The sequence below is a fragment of the Sparus aurata genome, chromosome 24, assembly GCF_900880675.1.
Source record: "Sparus aurata chromosome 24, fSpaAur1.1, whole genome shotgun sequence".
Taxonomy (NCBI): Eukaryota; Metazoa; Chordata; class Actinopteri; order Spariformes; family Sparidae; genus Sparus; species Sparus aurata.
Genome location: NC_044210.1, coordinates 14309384 through 14327913, shown reverse-complemented (window position 1 = coordinate 14327913; position 18530 = coordinate 14309384). Strand labels below are relative to the sequence as shown.

Sequence of the window (18530 nt, the reverse complement as noted above, 5' to 3'; positions counted from 1 at the left end):
GATAACAGCTGTCCTGCCCCTGACACATTTGTGACACCCTTCAGCAGCAAAACCTGCCTGAAGGACCAAATTTTAAATCTGCCAAAATAAGTCTGACTACCACTTAATGAGCATTGTAATCCAAGGAGTGAACACAAACACTGTTGGACACTCCAGAAATGACTCTATCATTGTAGGTGCCACTCTCTGCATCTCACCCTAACAAACTGATATCACAAACTTTCCTGTTCTCACTAACCCAGAGATTAACTGAGAAACAGGTATTTAGTGAATTCAGTGTCATAACTATAGTGTTTATCTGGGTTTTCCTTTTCTTTGTGTAACTTCTGATCTTGATGTTCTGTTCATGATTCTTGCTGAGCCAAGATGGAGACTAAGCCGATGCCCAGCTGGTTACTGAACTGTCCAGATGTTACCAGTATTAATGAACTGACAGATGAACTCCTTAAAACTCTGGATCATACAAGTAGATTTGTGCTCTCAGGATCACATGTGAAGCAACATCCTGAGACCTAAGGGGGGATTTGTGGATTTCAAAACTGTTCTTACCAGGTCGTCAAACCTCAGAGAATTTCTCCTCACAGCAGCGATGCAAGATCCTGCTAGTATTCCAGATCAGTCAGCGGCAGAGCTGCGACGCAGAGCTGACCAGCTAACTACACAATCCAAAGAACAAGTTAGCACCGAGCTGCTATCCCTGCAAAGGAAAGGATGGCCAGTTTCCTCCACCTGCTGTTTTTCATCAGACTGCTGCTTTATCTTCACTGTTTCACTTCAGTTTCAGCACAAATGAACAATAAATGATAAATATTATATATATGTCTCAGTCACTTCACATGTTGACACTGTAGTTCTATAAATCAGAAACACATTGAATGGACTCATTTATGTCTGTTACTGAGCGACACAAACATTTTCTGAAAACAAATGAAAACATGTAGAAGCCGTGAGATTCTGACCAGTTTAGTGTAAAATCAACATTTGTTTCAAAAATTTCCTCAGATTGAGTTTTTGTCCTGAAACCAGACAGAAGAAGGCAGGTCGCTGTTTGAAATCAGGAAAATATAAAGTCTCAATATCACTGATTCATTTTGTAATAGAAACAAAACACAGACTGTTCACAATCCCAGAGGGTTCACCCTGTTATAAGTCAGTGTAGCATCACAGTGGTTTTGAAGCTGTTATCTGAAGGTAAAGCAGTGACATGAAGTCACTTTAAGGCCTGAACTGCTTTCACACACAAACATCAGCTGGTAAACTGCCTGGGGTCCGTTTCACAAAGCAGGTTTAGTGAAAACTCTGAGTCTGTTAACCCTGAAATGAGGGAAACTCTGAGTTTTCCGTTTCACAAAGGGAGGTAACTCAAACCAGAGAAAGAGGGGTAACTCTAGCCTGTTTCACAGAGAGAGGTAACTTAAGCTCTCGGTTAGTTACCATGGTAACATACTCTATGAACCTAACCAGGTGTTTCTCGACAAACCTGGAGTTTCTCTCTGTCTCCGCCCTCTTTCAGCCACACACGGTATTTGATTTCCTCATTCATTCAGTCAGCAGGCGAGTTTTGGCGTAGTATAGTTCTCATTGATCATTGCAAAAATCAGTCAGTAGGCTAACATTAGAAGTTATAGTAGGTGGCGACTATTTTCACTACCATGGCATGTCCTTTTGATAATGATCCCGTGGATGAAGGTGCAGCATTACTGCGCAGAGAATTAGGCTAAATATTCGTCGGGAGATGATTATCAGACTGCGCATAGATGTTCTCGCATTTCAAGACAATTATCTTTTTGAGCGGTACCGTTTCACGTCACAGTCCATCATTTACATACACAACCTAATCCGTCCTTACATTTCCAACATTACCAACCGAAGTCATGCTCTCACATCCCAGCAGATATTGTGTGTTGCGCTGCGTTTTTTTGCAAATGGGAGTTTTTTATACAACGTCGGAGATGCAGAGCAGTTGAGCAAGGCAACTGTATGCAGAGCGGTCAGAAAAGTGTGCCTCTCCCTGAAACAGCTACTACCCATCTTTATCATTTTCCCTGGACATAAACCTGTCAGAGCCATCAAGGAGGAGTTCCACAGGATTGCAGGTGAATGATGTAGAGATCCATTAAATGAATATTAAATAATATTCTGTTAATGACATTGTGCTGCAACCTCAGACTGGGATTATTAATTTTAATTTCTTTCAGGATTTCCCAGTGTGATTGGCTGCATAGATGGCACACACATCCCCATCACGGCTCCATCACATAATGAAGCAGATTATGTGAATAGGAAGTCCATTCACAGCATAAATGTGCAGGTACAAAATGTTAAAGACTGCATCATAGTTCAACATCTGTCATTCTCTGCACTGTCAAGATCGTATGTGATGCTGTATACATCATTTCCAATGTGGAGGCCAAGTGGCCTGGGTCTGTTCATGACTCAAGGTTTTATCGGGAGTCTAACCTGAGCAACAGACTGCAACGTGGTAAGCAGCCTAAAGATTTGCACAATACTGTATAATTCACTTGTCTCCCTCCTTTTAATATACTCTAATGTATCCACTATACATTACAGGAGAGTTTGATGGCCATCTGCTGGGTGACAGGGGTTACCCATGCCAACCTAGGCTGCTGACTCCTTACCCTGACCCTGAACCAGGCCCCCAACAGAACTTCAACCGGGCTCACTGCAGGACGAGAGCCCGGGTTGAGATGACCATAGGCCTGCTGAAAGCCCGTTTCCAGTGCCTACGTCACCTCAGGGTGACCCCTGAGAGGGCCTGTGATATTATTGTGGCATGTGTTGTTCCTCATTATATTGCCACAATTAGAGGAGAGCAACACCCTGCCCTACAAATTGAAGACCCTGATGATGACCCCATCCACCTGTCAGCTATGCAGGACGGCAGAGCAGTCAGAGACACCATATGCCATCATCACTTTAGTGATTGAGTCACCATCATCATCACCACAGCAGTCAAATAAAGACATAATACACATTTCATTTGGTCTTCTTTATTTCCTGCAAATACAAGAGCTAGTTTAGTTAATGTTCCAATAGTTAACATAATTAACATTATTCACCTGTGACCATGCACCTACCTCTAACTTGTGCTCCAGTATTTCAATTTCTAGGTCTGCCCTCCTAATCTGGCGGTCCAAGTACTGCATTTCTTTGTCAGTTTTTTTTTATTTTTTTCCCGCAGGTGAATTTTGTAAATCTCTATGACTGGTAACTGGGAATACATATAAAGAGGACATCATACAGTTGCACATGAATTCCACAGAATGAATCTCTGGTGTTTACTGAACATCCATCTCACTTTGTCAATCTGTGCAGTGGAAGTTGAGGGACCCTCCTGCTGCTGCCCAGCCATGCCCTGTTAAAAAAGGATGAGAATGTGTTAATACTTCAGTGTAGGCTAAATGTAACTCTATATTCCACCAGAATGTTAAGAAATGTAAATGGGAAGAGAGCTATCAGTAACATATCAAGATGTTACCTCTATAGGCCTTTCTGGATCCCCCTCTGTAAAGGCAGCAGATACAGTTTCCTCGTACTCTTCATCCTAGATGAGTGATACATTTCAGTATATTTAAACTACCATTTGACAAAATCTTTGGAGTATTGCCTACTTACAGTTACAAGGTCTGTTGTGGCGTGAGGGGGCTCCACCAGGCAGATAGCACCATCAGAATCTGTTGGGACAAAAGTAAAAAAAAAGTCATGAAAGGGAAATAAATATTTTTATGAATAGGCTTGAAAAATATATATAGGTCTAAGCATATTACATTTTATAAAAGCATTTGTGTCTTGGGGGGTGAGCTCAGAGGATGAAATCCCTCCAGGGATTCCCTCAGCCACTGGCCTTCCTAAATTCTGTCTTAGGGCCAGCTCCTCTGCCTCCGTTAGAGGTGACGGTGCTGGGCCACCACCTGTTTTACGGGCAGCTGCTTTCTTTCTGTTGGCTGAGTAGAAGTCTGTGTTAGTTTAAATAGGCTTAATTATTTAACAGAACATGATATAGATGAGAAGACATTTATGTGTGTGAAAACAACATTATGTTGGGGATAAAACAACTGTACAGTCAAACAGCCACTTAATATTTACTTTACAATGTAAAACATGATCAAAATGAGGTACCCCCATGAGATTATGCCGAGGTCTTACCTGTTTGAACAATGTTTTTATGTTTCATCTTAAGCTGCTGCCAAGTGCGCTTCTCCCCCGCGGGATTGCACCTAAATGAAATAAATTAATAGGCTACCACTCAAGCAGTTTCCCCCTGTAATATTATTGTGATTGCAAAGGACTACATTTAAACTTACACATTGACCCGAGCACCAATGTTCTCCCACGCCGTCTCCCTCTCTTTTGCTGCTGCAGCGGTGTTACACTTCCTTCTAAAAACGTGCTCAAACTCACCGTATGAGCGCATTAATATTTCCAGTTCCAGTGGGGTGAAAAACGTAGCCCTCCTCTTCCCCGTTGCCATGGTGACTCGTCGAATCAGGGCTCCATTGATGCTGTCTTTTTATACTTGTGGTGCACGCGCTTAACTCCAGGTGAAACTACTCCGAGTTGATCAAACTAACTCAAATCAGCTGTTCTGGAACCGAAAACTCAGAGTTCCCTATCTCAGAGTAGATCAACTCAGAGTTCAGGGTTAGACTCAGAGTTTGTTGAACCTGCTTTGTGAAACGGACCCCTGATCTTTGAGCCAAGATGGCTGCCTGTGTGAGCAGGCAGAGAGAAGCTGTGGTTTGTCCTGGTGCTTTGAATGATGACACTGTGATAAGAAGGTGAGTTCAGTCTGATCTGAGGTCTGATGTGTTTCACAACAGTCAGGACTGTTATTGATGTGGAGTGGAAGGCAGCACTGGGTTGAGCACTAGGACCCAGCAGGCATCAGGGCGTGTACACAGAGTGTGAGAGCTCACCTGGGCTCCTCCTCCTGTGATGAAGCACACCTGAGAGACATCAGCAGCTGAGGATGGGCTGTGTTTGCTCTCACCTGCTGCTTTCAGTCCTTTAAAGGTAAGATATGATTTAACTTTACAATAACATTCAGCTAATGAGCTAACATTCAGCTAACAAGCTAACATTCAGCTAACCAGCTAACATTCAGCTAACCAGCTAACATTCAGCTAACCAGCTAACATTCAGCTAACCAGCTAACATTCAGCTAACCAGCTAACATTCTGAGCAGAGTGAAGAACAACAGTGTTGACGTCATGTCAAAGACGTCTCTGTGTGTCTGTCCTGTCTCCTAACAGCACTCTGTAGCTCAGAGGTGACAGTCTGACAGCCTGTAGCTTCAGCTGGAGATGTAAAAGCAGCCAGTTCACTACTGAGTCTAATAAGTCAACAACATAAACTCACTAAATGTCAAGAAAGGAAATATTTTGACTCCTATTTTTATTATAAACAGAAAAATCCAACCGTCCACCGTCTGAACTCAAGTTTCTGTCTCTGACTGAACTGAGATCAGTTTAATCTTAATCAAACACACTTCATTCAAACTGGACCTGAACTGAATCACAGTCACAAACACCAACATGTAACTTTACTGTGTGTTTGACGAGGTTCTAGTTAAAAACTCACAAAGTATCTGCAGCACAGCTGAAGGATTTGATAACACAAGTTTTTACCTGAATGTTTCTTCATAACAACTTGTGAGTTGTGTGTGAGTTGTTGTGTAGTGACCTCATAGAAACAACAGTCAGTTAAAGTGATGTTGGTCTGTAAAAGTCACTAAAGCTGCTTTGTTGAACCAAAGTAACAACAACTGAACATGTATTTGACCTTTACACTCTCATTAAACACACAAGTCATCAGATTTCACTGATATGATTCATACGATGTGATTAATGTGTAACTCTAACAGCCTCTTCGGGCGGCGCCGGTCCAAAGTCTCATTCACTGTGATGTTTGTGGTGCAGACAGTCGTGTCCGTGTGAACCTCCAGCTGAAGGTAATGTTACACATTTAAAATGTTTGACTTGTTAACACAAGCTGTCGTTAGCTTAGCAACACTAGAAACAGCAACAATCTGCTGCTCCATTGTTCATTTCTACAAACTAACAGCTGTGAGTTCAACCAGCCGCCATTACAAACATCATCCTCTATGTTGAGAGGAGAACGGTGGAGGAGCAGCAGAGGTGGAGTTAGTTGGTCGTCAGTAGTTGATGTGGAGACAGCAGGAAGCAGCATTCAGAGGACGGTGAGCAGATGAAAGCTTTTATTTTGTAATGAAAGAATAAAAATGTCAGTGTGTCACTAAATGAGCTGTCAGAGCTGTGAACACTCCTCCAACAGGAAGTGTCGCCTCTTTCTGTCACTGTTGACTGAAATATGATCAATAATCAAATCAAACACATTTACTCCACATCAACTGACACACTTTTATTTTGAAGGATTTGTCTGCTGCACTAACTTCCACAGGTGAAAGTAACTAAGTACTGCAGTGTCCGGCTTAGCAGGATAGACTGGTGAGAGAGAGAAGCTGCAGGCTGGAACATGAACTCATGTTTACTGCTCACTGTCATGGTGCTTCTTCCTCTTCTGGTGACCAGATGTTCCTGATGAGATTAGAGGATGAAGCAAAACCTCCACCAAAGTTTTAAACAGTTACACCTGCATTCACACAAGGGGAAGACGTGTTGCATCATTTGGATCGTTGTGGGAGTGTAGCCAGTGAAATGAGAGTAGAAGTGGAGTTAGTTGGTCAGTGTTTGAACGCTGAGTGGTTGTTACTGTGTAGCTCCACTTACTGATGACTGATACAAGGCTGGAGAGCAGCTGTTCACCTGGATGCAGGAGCTGGAGGTGCTGAGGGGGCTGCAGCACCCCCTAAAACGAGAATCTAACATATGCCGAATTTACTAGAAGGTCCGAATCATTAAGAATTTGTCATCGACAGCGTTTCACACAGTTTATAAAGGTTCTCTTGACTCAACAACTCAAAAAATGGCGCAATTTCTCAAGGGAGTCTGGGGACTTCCTGTCGCTCCTCCTCTCCCTGCTGCTGTTGACTGTAGCTGATGTGACTTATAATATGTTGGTGTTCTGGTTCTTGTTCATAATCATCTGATACATGTTATCCTGGAAGTTCCACTGAGTCCAAACACATGAATGTGGCCCACCATTTACTATGACGTCATCATATAGACTGAGCCCTCAGCACCAACTGTGACTGACTTCCTGGTGTGAAGACGCTCCACCAACAGTCTCTTCTTTATGTCACATTGACCTAAAATGTGATCAATAATCAATCAGATTGTCCTTGTATTCCTTTTTTTAGTGTTTTCTGAAAGCTTTATCCATACGAGCCATCTTATTTTGAAAGGATCTGACTCTGTTTGAAAGTAACTGAGGGACGTGAAATGATGTTTGTATTGAGCCAAGGAGCTGAAACTAATATTAAGACTAGACACAGAGAACAAGATGACATCACCTAGTCTGCAGTCAATCAAACCATCAATAGCTGTGACCTGAAGATTCCCAGAAGTGAATGAAAACGAGGCTCAATAGGTTTCACACACAGAGAAACCCTTGAAGATAACACAGTACAAGCCTGTGAAATAAAAGCAGTGAATGTGATATTACAGCCAGTGATGAGAGAGAGATTCTAATTTTTACTATGCAGATAAATGTTTTAAATAAACAACAGATGACCAGATTGACTCTTTTAGATTAAAAGATATCAGAGAAACGTGTGTGTTGACTCCACCACAGCGTCGTGACGTCATCTAGTGGACTGATCCAAGTCCAGCAGCTGATGTTCTGACAGGAGACATGACGTCATAGCCTCTACAGACAAAACCCACCTGAACACACCTGAGACTTTCATATTTTATAATAACACAACAGGTTATTAGAACAATTTCTGCTCCTTGGTTAAATCAACTTGTCAGTATTTGTTTTTAATCAGTTATTTAACACTCCAAGCTCCACAGAAAGTCTCCACAGTCATGTACAGAAGGAAAGTGACTGTTTTTATACCCTTTAAAATGTGATAATGTTTACGTAGAAATGACATAAATAAAATTCACTTACTGTTTGACGATAATCTTTTATTTTGAAATAAAACTCAGACTGATGACATCACTTTCCTTTCTGCAGATCAGTGAAGACAGGTCCTGGATCAGTCCACTGTCTCTTTTCTGTCAGAAGACATTTTCACATTTGTCTCCAGATTTCACGTCACTGCTGTGAGCAACTTTATTAGTAGAGAACAGTAAAAAATAGAATACAAATGATTTAATGACATGATTTAGTTTTGGTTTGATGTCCTGTAGCAGCCATTTAGTGAAATATGTTTTAATAGAGTCGGTGAGTTCTGGAATAATGTGCTCTGAGTTTAAATGTTAGAAGAGGAAGTCGACTTTCAGACATTTTGTCCTTCAAGAGTGTTTCTGACCCAAAGGCTGATTTCAGTTGTGTGCAGATGAATGATTTGTGTTTCCTCTCCAGATGAAAGTGTGTGTGAGATGAGCAGCATGAATCAGTGTGAGGACAGAGAGGAGGGAGGCCCTCCCTCTAAAACCACTGGACCTGGACCTGGACCTGAACCTGGACCTGGACCTGGACCTGAGCCCAGCTGTGTTTCCTTCAAGAGTGACCGGTCAAAAGATCGTCTCATTGATTTTAAAGGACAACCAGCTCCTGCTGTAAAGAGGTGAGCTGTTAATAACATTAATATGTGACTGATTCATGTTTTAACTGTGGAGAAAGATGTTTTTCGAAACCTGATGTTTATTTTCAGCTTCGTTCTTCTTCACTTAAATTTATATTCTCACTTTAGAAAGCTGCTCACTAGAACCAGTCTTCAACTCTTCATTTCACTTTATTGAATTAGTTTGGTCCAATATTCTCTGAAGGTTTATTCCTGATGTTTTCCACTATTTTATGGACAGAAGCTTCTGTGTCTGAAGACTAGAAAGTGAATTAACATCTCTGGTGGTCTTCTTCTCTGTCCATCAGGAGACCAGCCTCTACTGGACCTGGACCTGAACCTGGATCTGAACATGGACCTGAGGCCAGCTGTGTGTCCTTCAAGAGTGACTGGTCAAACGATCGTCCCATTCTTTTTAAAGGACAACCACCTCATGCCGTAAAGAGGTGAGCTGTTAATAACGTGAAAATCTGACTGATTCATGTTTTATGTTATTCACTCAGAGAAATTTGTTTAAACTTGTTTTTTTTCAGCATCGTTCTTCTTTAGTACATTTATATTCTCACATGTGAAAGCTGCCCAGTAGAACCAGTCTTCATCTCTTCAGTCCAGTTTAACATTTGTCTGATGATTTAACCTCTTCATCATGTTTGACTTCATATAGTGTTTATTTGTGAAACATGCAGTAAAACAGTTTGTAGTTGTTATTCTCACTTTGATTCAGCTGATCTGAGCTCAGTCTCAGTCTTTGACAGTATGTGTTAGCAGCCGACTCCTCCTGTCTTTTCTTAAAGTGCCCTCAACTGTTAAATCAGCTGCTGTAGTTGATCTGAAGTTCACTGACATTCACAGATTTAAATACCTGTTTGCAGCGAGTGTCCATGTTTCTCTGATCAGATCCACTGGGATGTTTTTAGATTGGAAGACATGAATACTGACCTTCGGCTTGCAGAGGAACACACCATGAAGCCAGTGTTTTCCCCTCACTGTTCTCTGGTGTGTTAGTTTTGCTCCAGTCTCCAGACTGTCCAGTTCCATCCCCACCACAGAGCTGGCCTTCCTGTCCAGCTTATTCAGTTTGTTTGTACCACAGCTGCTGATGCCACCTCCCCATCCACCTCAACACAGATGACACTGAACCACAGACTTGTAGAACATCCGTAGCAGACTAGTGCAAACATTGAAGGACCTGAGCCTCCTCAGAAAGAACAGGCTGCTCTGTCCTTTCCTGTTGAAGGCTTCAGTGTTGTCTGACCAGTTCAGCTTGTTATCTCGTTGCACCCCAGCGAAACATGGAGGTGTCAAGCATCTCCACCCACTGCCCATTTATTACAACAGGGATGTGGGGCTTCTTCCACATGACCTTCAGCTTGTGTCTCTGAGTGGACAGACACAATGTGACTGATTCTTCATGATTCCTCCACAGAGTCGACCAGGAGAGCTCAGAGGTTCCCAGAGGTCCGTCTGACCAGCAGCATCAGACACACCTGGACTCCATATTTATGGTCTGTACATGAACAACAACTACTTTTACATCCAGTCTGTTCACAATGATCTCCATGCTGCACTTTACAGACCAGTGGTGAATCTGTCCAACATGGATCTGATGTTAAATGTTGTCATTCACATAATATTCTGTTTCAGCTGCTGGAGGAGAACATTGTCACGTTTGTGAAGAACGAGCTGAAGAAGGTCCAGAAGGTTCTGAGTTCAGATTACCCAGAATACTTAGAGAGTCAGAGGGAGGATGAGGAGGTGTTGGACGGTGAGGATGAAGAGCAGAGGAGGAGCAGCAGAGAGGTATTTCTGAAGATCACACTTAACTTCCTGAGGAGAATGAAGCAGGAGGAGCTGGCTGACTGTCTGCAGAGCAGTAAGAGGATTTCTCTAAAGATTTAACATGATGGATCAATGAGACAATTACTGAAGTCTGATGATGATAAATCTGCTTATATACAATCTTTAAGGGAAGGAAATTGTCTTATTGTCTTTATAAGTAACTTATTGATCTTGTTTGGTGTGTGTTTATTTAGAAAGTTATTCTGCAGTTTGTCAGCGTAAACTTAAATCTGACCTTCAGAAGAAGTTCCAGTGTGTGTTTGAGGGGATTGCTAAAGCAGGAAACCCAACCCTTCTGAATCAGATCTACACAGAGCTCTACATCACAGAGGGAGGGACTGCAGAGGTCAATGATGAACATGAGGTCAGACAGATTGAAACAGCATCCAGGAAACCACACAGACCAGAAACAATAATCAGACAAGAAGACATCTTTAAAGCCTCACCTGGAAGAGATGAACCAATCAGAACAGTGATGACAAAGGGAGTGGCTGGCATCGGGAAAACAGTCTTAACACAGAAGTTCACTCTGGACTGGGCTGAAGACAAAGACAACCAGGACATACAGTTCACATTTCCATTCACTTTCAGAGAGCTGAATGTGCTAAAAGAGAAAAAGTTCAGCTTGGTGGAACTTGTTCATCACTTCTTCAATGAAACCAAAGAAATCTGCAGCATTGAAGAGTTCCAGGTTCTGTTCATCTTTGATGGTCTGGATGAGTGTCGACTTCCTCTGGACTTCCACAACACTGAGATCCTGACTGATGTTAGAGAGTCCACCTCAGTGGATGTGCTGCTGACAAACCTCATCAGGGGGAAACTGCTTCCCTCTGCTCGCCTCTGGATAACCACACGACCTGCAGCAGCCAATCAGATCCCTCCTGGGTGTGTTGACATGGTGACAGAGGTCAGAGGGTTCACTGACCCACAGAAGGAGGAGTACTTCAGGAAGAGATTCAGAGATGAGGAGCAGGCCAGCAGAATCATCTCCCACATCAAGACATCAAGAAGCCTCCACATCATGTGCCACATCCCAGTCTTCTGCTGGATCACTGCTACAGTTCTGGAGGATGTGTTGAAGACCAGAGAGGGAGGAGAGCTGCCCAAGACCCTGACTGAGATGTACATCCACTTCCTGGTGGTTCAGTCCAAAGTGAAGAAGGTCAAGTATGATGGAGGAGCTGAGACAGATTCACACTGGACTCCAGACAGCAGGAAGATGATTGAGTCTCTGGGAAAACTGGCTTTTGATCAGCTGCAGAAGGGAAACCTGATCTTCTATGAATCAGACCTGACAGAGTGTGGCATCGATATCAGAGCAGCCTCAGTGTACTCAGGAGTGTTCACACAGATCTTTAAAGAGGAGAGAGGACTGTACCAGGACAAGGTGTTCTGCTTCATCCATCTGAGTGTTCAAGAGTTTCTGGCTGCTCTTCATGTCCATCTGATGTTCATCAACTCTGGAGTCAATCTGCTGTCAGAACAAGAGCAGTCAACATCCCAGTTGTCTAAGGCGTTCTGAGGAAAATCAACACGTTTCTACCAGTGTGCTGTGAAGAAGGCCTTACAGAGTCCGAATGGACACCTGGACTTGTTCCTTCGCTTCCTCCTTGGTCTTTCACTGAAGACCAATCAGAATCTCCTCCGAGGTCTGCAGACACAGACAGGTAGAAGCTCAAAAACCAATCAGGAAACAGTCGAGTACATGAAGAAGAAGATCAGTCAGAATCTGTCTGCAGAGAGAAGCATCAATCTGTTCCACTGTCTGAATGAACTGAACGATTGTTCTCTAGTGGAGGAGATCCAACAGTACCTGAGATCAGGACGTCTCTCCACAGATAAACTGTATCCTGCTCAGTGGTCAGCTCTGGTCTTCATCTTACTGTCATCAGAAGAAGATCTGGACGTGTTTGACCTGAAGAAATACTCTGCTTCAGAGGAGGCTCTTCTGAGGCTGCTGCCAGTGGTCAAAGCCTCCAACAAAGCTCTGTAAGTGTGGAGAAGTTTTTTCATAATGCAGTAAATGTGCTGTTATTGACCCAAATACAAATAATTTTCTTGTTCTGCTCATTATTCTTTATCCAGACTGAGTGGCTGTAACCTCTCAGAGAGAAGTTGTGAAGCTCTGTCCTCAGTTCTCAGCTCCCAGTCCTCTAGTCTGAGAGAACTGGACCTGAGTAACAACAACCTGCAGGATTCAGGAGTGAAGCTACTTTCTGCTGAACTGAAGAGTCCACACTGTGTCCTTGAAACTCTCAGGTCAGGATTCATTATTTTATTTTATTTTGAATGTGCTGTTATTGACCCAAATAAAAATTAATTTTCTTCATCATTCTTTGTCAAGACTGAGTGTCTGTAACCTCTCAGAGAGAAACCATGCTACTTATTATTGTTTAATGTCTGTTTAATCCAGATTTAGTGTTAATATTTTTTCATATCTCTGACATATTCGCGTAAATCAGAAAGAAAGTCTACATGTGCTACAATGATATTATGAATACTGCATCGCCTAATGTCTTCTTCACTGTTCACGCTCCAGACTGAGTAGCTGTGACCTCTCAGAGAGAAGCTGTGAAGCGCTGTCCTCATTTCTCAGCTCCCAGTCCTCTAGTGTGAGACAACTGGACCTGAGTAACAACAATCTGCAGGATTCTGGAGTGAAGCATCTGTCTGTTGGACTGGAGAGTCCACAGTGTAAACTTGAAACTCTAAGGTCAGGTAGTTCATAGTTTGTCTCAAATTATTTTTGTTATTTCTTTAACATTTGAATTCAATGTTCTCTCTCTCTCACGTCAGAACTCTTATGTTTTGAAACCATACTACTTATTCTTGTTAAATGTCTGTTCAATCCAGATTTAGTTTTGTTGATTTTTCATATCTCCCAACATATTAGAGTAAAACAGAAAGCAAGTTCACATGTGCTCCAATGGTATCATGAATACTGCATCATCTAATGTCTTTTTTACTGTTCACGCTCCAGGCTAGGTGTCTGTAACCTCTCAGAGAGAAGCTGTGAAGCTCTGTCCTCAGTTATCAGCTCCCAGTCCTCTAGTCTGAGAGAATTGGACCTGAGTAACAACAACCTGCAGGATTCTGGAGTGAAGCATCTGTCTGTTGGATTGGAGAGTCCACATTGTAAACTTAAAACTCTAAGGTCAGGTAGTTCATAGTTTGTCTCAAGCTACTTTTGTTATTTCTTTAACATTTGAATTCAATTCTCTCTCTCTGCCTTGTGTTAGAACTATGTTTTGAAACCATACTACTTATTTTTGTTAAATGTCTGTTTATTCCAGATGTCCTTTTGATTATTAATTTCTCTGACATATTAGAGTAAAACAGAAAGCAAGTTCACATGTTCTACAATGATATTATCAATACTGTAAATGTCTTTTTTACTGTTCACGCTCCAGACTGAGTGACTGTAACCTCTCAGAGAGAAGCTGTGAAGCTCTGTCCTCAGTTCTCAGCTCCCAGTCCTCTAGTCTGAGAGAACTGGACCTGAATAACAACAACCTGCAGGATTCAGGAGTGAAGCTACTTTCTGCTGAACTGAAGAGTCCACACTGTGTCCTTAAAACTCTCAGGTCAGGATCATTATTTTATGTCATTAGTTCATTTAACTTTACAATTGGAGCAGGTCTTGATCATACTTCTAATATAATTCAATTTATTTAAGAGACCCAACATTTTCCTCATGAGCAAGCAGTTGTTACAGTGGAATGAAAAAACTGACTTTTAACAGGCAGAAATCTCAAGCACAACCGGACTAAATAGTGAGACGCCATCTGTCTCAACTGGTTGGGTTGAGACAAACACAGAAGCCCCATTCACACTGCCTCTTCATTCCATCTTACTGATTACTGTAGATGTTAAAGTTACAAAGGTGGAATGGGGGAACAGTTTCATTCCACCTCTGATCCTCCTAAAACTATAATATATATATTAAGATATATGCTTTCCTCAGGATGAACTGTAATTTCTTTTCTTGCCATCATCAGGTCATCAGTTTAATCTGTACAATATGTTGGTTCATGGCCAAATATTTGCCAAACTAATGGCATTTCCATCGAGTTCAGTTATATTCAACGTTTAGTGCTGATTATTGAAAACTACGATAATGAATATGATAAATGTTAAACCCTTAAACGCAGATGTGCACTTAATTATCAGGACTCTCAGCTGATCTGCGATGTGTGTTGTTTTGTGTGTCTGCAGGCTGTCAGGCTGTCTGATCACAGAGGAAGGCTGTACTTCTCTGGCCTCAGCTCTGGACTCCAACCCCTCCCATCTGAGAGAGCTGGACCTGAGCTACAATCATCCAGGAGACTCAGGAGTGAAGCAGCTATCTGCTCGACTGGAGGATCCAGGCTGGAGACTGGACACTCTCAGGTATGTAGAGTCCTGCTGCAGCCACAGACAGTCAGTAGCCACATTCACACTGCACACTGCCAACTCTCCGCCTCTGTGTGAATTTCTCGGAGGCGGCGAGGGGTGAAATTTCGCTCCGACGCTGATCTGCCTCTGGAAGTAGTATCAGGGGCGCATTATTGACGGACTGAACCAGTGTGAATGAATAAGTTACAGGACCAAACAAAAGCTGAGCAAGAAAATACAGCAGATACACGTGACTTCAGTGAATTTTCCCCCAGAAAACAGCCTCTGTCCCCGTTAGTGAGTCAGACAGTGTGGAGTTTACTGATGGAAATTATTTACTTAAGCAAGTGAGATCCTAACCCACCAAACATCATTGAGAGTGACAAAGTTAGGTTTTTAGCTCTAAATCACTACACATTTGTAGGAGACACTACTTTGATAAAAAGGGTTAATTAATTGCTGGTAATCAATTGTACTTTAGACGGGGCACCACCTCCGATGATTCTCTGTGCGACTAGCTCGGAGGGAACTAGCCAGAATATTAACTGTCCAAGTTTGGCTTGAACACAAAAGATCAGTCTCGAATTGATCTGTTGAATTTCAATTTGCTCCTATTCTGAAGTCATGAATTCTTTCCACTATACCGTCGGTTTCCCACCTCAAATTAAAAGAGCACAGACAACGACATGCGGTTAAATATGTTTATTTACTAAATAAATGCAGAATAAAGGATGTGAAATAAAAATTCAAATATGTGACAATATTAACAGAAATTGTGAAATAAAATGAGGACAAGACGAATTCTAAACGATGGTGGGTTTTAGTGTAAGTAACCGGTAATTTATCACTACGAATTAATGTTTATTCTATTGAGGCAATATGGCGAGGTCTTTGAATTTGTGAGATATATCTATATATATTCGAAGCTTCCACAAACACCAACTCTGATCTCATTCGAGTGTGACTCTTGTCGTGTAAATGTTTAGCCTACTTTTATTCGAAGAGCGGGATCCCGGACTCTGGACGGCCGGGAGTAGCTTCGTCTCTGTGCAGGGAGGCGGCGGCGGTTTCAGAGCCGCTGGAGAGCGATGCCGTCTCGGTTCACCTGAGGACAGCTCCTGGCCCAGCAGTGTTCTTGCTTGTGTGCGCTGGAGGCAGTCGGAGACGATTGTAGGCTCTTTCTCCTCTAGGCTGTGGATTTCTTCACGGCTTCTTGAGCAGTTAACTGCGCCGACTTGTAATAATCACGAGTTCTGGTCAGAGTCTCTTTCTTGAGCTGATATTGCGGAGCTCCGAACATATATCGATTAGGTCTTTGTACAAAAATAACGGGGAAAGAAACGCTGGCCTGGCGAGTCCGTCTTAGTTACTTAATACAAAAACAAAAATAGCTTTTCTGGCTTACTGAGTTGCAATACTTGGCGATATAAAAGAATACAAAAAGGATTAATCTCGTTCTCGCTTTGATTTTGGGAAAGAAGTTATTTTCAAAATAACTGCGCGTTTCTTGGTAAGAGTTCTGGGAGCAACTCAAATCTCCGGAGAAAAAGTCCGGAGGCGCGAACAAAGCAAAGTACGGAGATTAAGTTTGAAATTATAAGTGTAAACGCGTTGTAGAAAAGATTAAATAGGTAGGGTTACGAAAAAGAAGAAGAAGAAGAAAGAGTGACGTGAAGTCTACTCTTTTAACACTTACGCTGAAGGCAGAATTGAGGGCGGACTGTCACGTCACTTCCTCCGGTGACGTCACGGCTCATATTACAGCTGATATTGCGAACTTATTACTTAAGGAAATATAATAACGCTGTAACGTCTCAAGATCACGATCGACTTATTCACCTAAATCCACCATGGTCTTTACATCAACCTTTGTTACATAAACATGAAAAGAACATGACAGGAATTGCCTAATAAAGTAAAAAGGGGAGTCATTGGTTATAACAAGACCCACACACAATTGCATACGATTTTAGCAGCACTGATGGCTTAAAAACATTTCGAAAAGGTTAGCTTAACTTTCGGTACAAGAATATATGTTGGAGGTAGGTAATCATATTTATAAGTACAAATATAAAGTCCATTTGTGTCAGAAACTCTCCTCTTAACTATATCCGGACTTACCACTAGGTGGAGCTGTGGCTCCATCACACTTTCAGAGATTAAACCTGAATTTACTAACTGTAGTTTCCTTGAACTTAGAAAACAGGGGGAAAAAGTATGTTTGGGTTATCATCCAGCTGAGTAAGGATATTTTGTCCTGTAAAAGATGAGATTACATTAAATACCCTTTTAGCATTAAGACAGAAATCAAGGCTCTTCCTTTCTCCTGTTTGGAATGCAGAAAGACTCGGGCTGGGTTGAGTGTCATAATTCACACGTGTGGCACTTTGATGGCTCGTACCAGACGTGGAGGGTATCTGTTGATGACAAGTCTGGTATAACAAATTGGGACCTTGTTTTTCTCAGTGACCACTGCGCCCTGAATTATCAACAGCCCGTCAAAGTGAACAAAATCCAGATGTAAAAGGAGACCTTTCTGAGTCTCGAATGTCCAGTGTCCTGTTAGCATAGACCCTATTTAAGTCAGGTAAGAGGGAACTTAAGGTGACAAATGGTCGTCTTCCCACTCTCAGCGGTAATCCTTTGGGGTCTGGCAACCCCCCTTTGTGAACTCAGCCAGCAGTCCCTTATCACAAGAAATGTTTATTGCCCAGCACATGTTGTTTAACCCACCATCAGAGTGTGAATGGAGGGAGGGGGAGGAAGAGAGTCAGGCCATTAGGGTGTCAGAGAAAGTGGATCAGAGGGGGTCTGTGTGGACCTGAAGATCGCGTCTCCTGTGATATAAAAGATGTTAAAAAAGGGACATGTTCCTACATATCCCCCACTTTGATCCAATGACTGCGGCAACAGGAACTTGGATCAATGAAGTCGAACTGTCCCTCGTCGAGGTCTTCCAGATGGCACACTGTGATAATCAGAGTTGGTGTTTGTTTCTAACATGTGCCTAAAGGGTAATCAATTAACAAAGTTTATATACAATGAGGTAGTGTCATATTAATAATTCTAACTCCTGTATTAGGAGGCACTAATCTTCTTTTGATCGAGTGTCTGAAATTAGAATACAACACTATCAGTAACAACCTCTAAAAGTGCCGGCGCCATTGATGTGTAACGTCCGCTACTTTCACTTTCGTCATCGGGTATCTCGAGCCCGGTACCGGGGTAATTTGGGGCTGGTCTTCCGAGTCTGGCTATCCTAGATAAACCATTGGTGCATTTGTTGAGTTTGCACTGCAAGGCTCTGGTGCGCCTAAGATAGAAAAAGGCAGTGCCAAAGGTAAATAAATATCCTAACGCTGCAACGATCGCTAAGACAGTGTCGGGTGTTGACCAGGCATAGTGAATGGGTTGAAGGGGTTTGTTGCCCTGGGCAGCTATTTCCTTAAGTACATTATTGACAGGTGTTAAGTTGATGGTCCGAGTACCCTCATACTGTATTTGCGTGAGGGTATTTGGATCTAGCTCAAGGGGGTGCTGGTCGAAAAACTCGGATACTTCGATTTCACCCTCATATTGGTTTGGGTCCAAATAGTAGAGAGCTAAGTCATCAATATGTAGGATAGCGTTCTCTGGAACACTA

The 18530-nt window shown here is 42.3% G+C and overlaps 1 long non-coding RNA gene and 2 pseudogenes across 1 annotated transcript; 2 read left to right on the top strand and 1 right to left on the bottom strand.

Annotated features, from left to right (window-relative positions):
* Window positions 1–1652: 1652 nt before the first annotated feature.
* On the top strand, window positions 1653–2948 carry LOC115576503 (putative nuclease HARBI1; annotated as a pseudogene).
* A 379-nt stretch (window positions 2949–3327) lies between these two features.
* Window positions 3328–3708, bottom strand: LOC115576931 (uncharacterized). Its single transcript, XR_003982972.1, has 3 exons — window positions 3637–3708; window positions 3500–3565; window positions 3328–3376 (listed from the first exon to the last, which is right to left on the bottom strand). It is a non-coding gene; the product is annotated as an uncharacterized LOC115576931 (long non-coding RNA).
* Window positions 3709–10104: 6396 nt separating this feature from the next.
* The window catches only part of LOC115576502 (NACHT, LRR and PYD domains-containing protein 3-like), a 28721-nt pseudogene continuing 20295 nt past the window's right edge, over window positions 10105–18530 (top strand).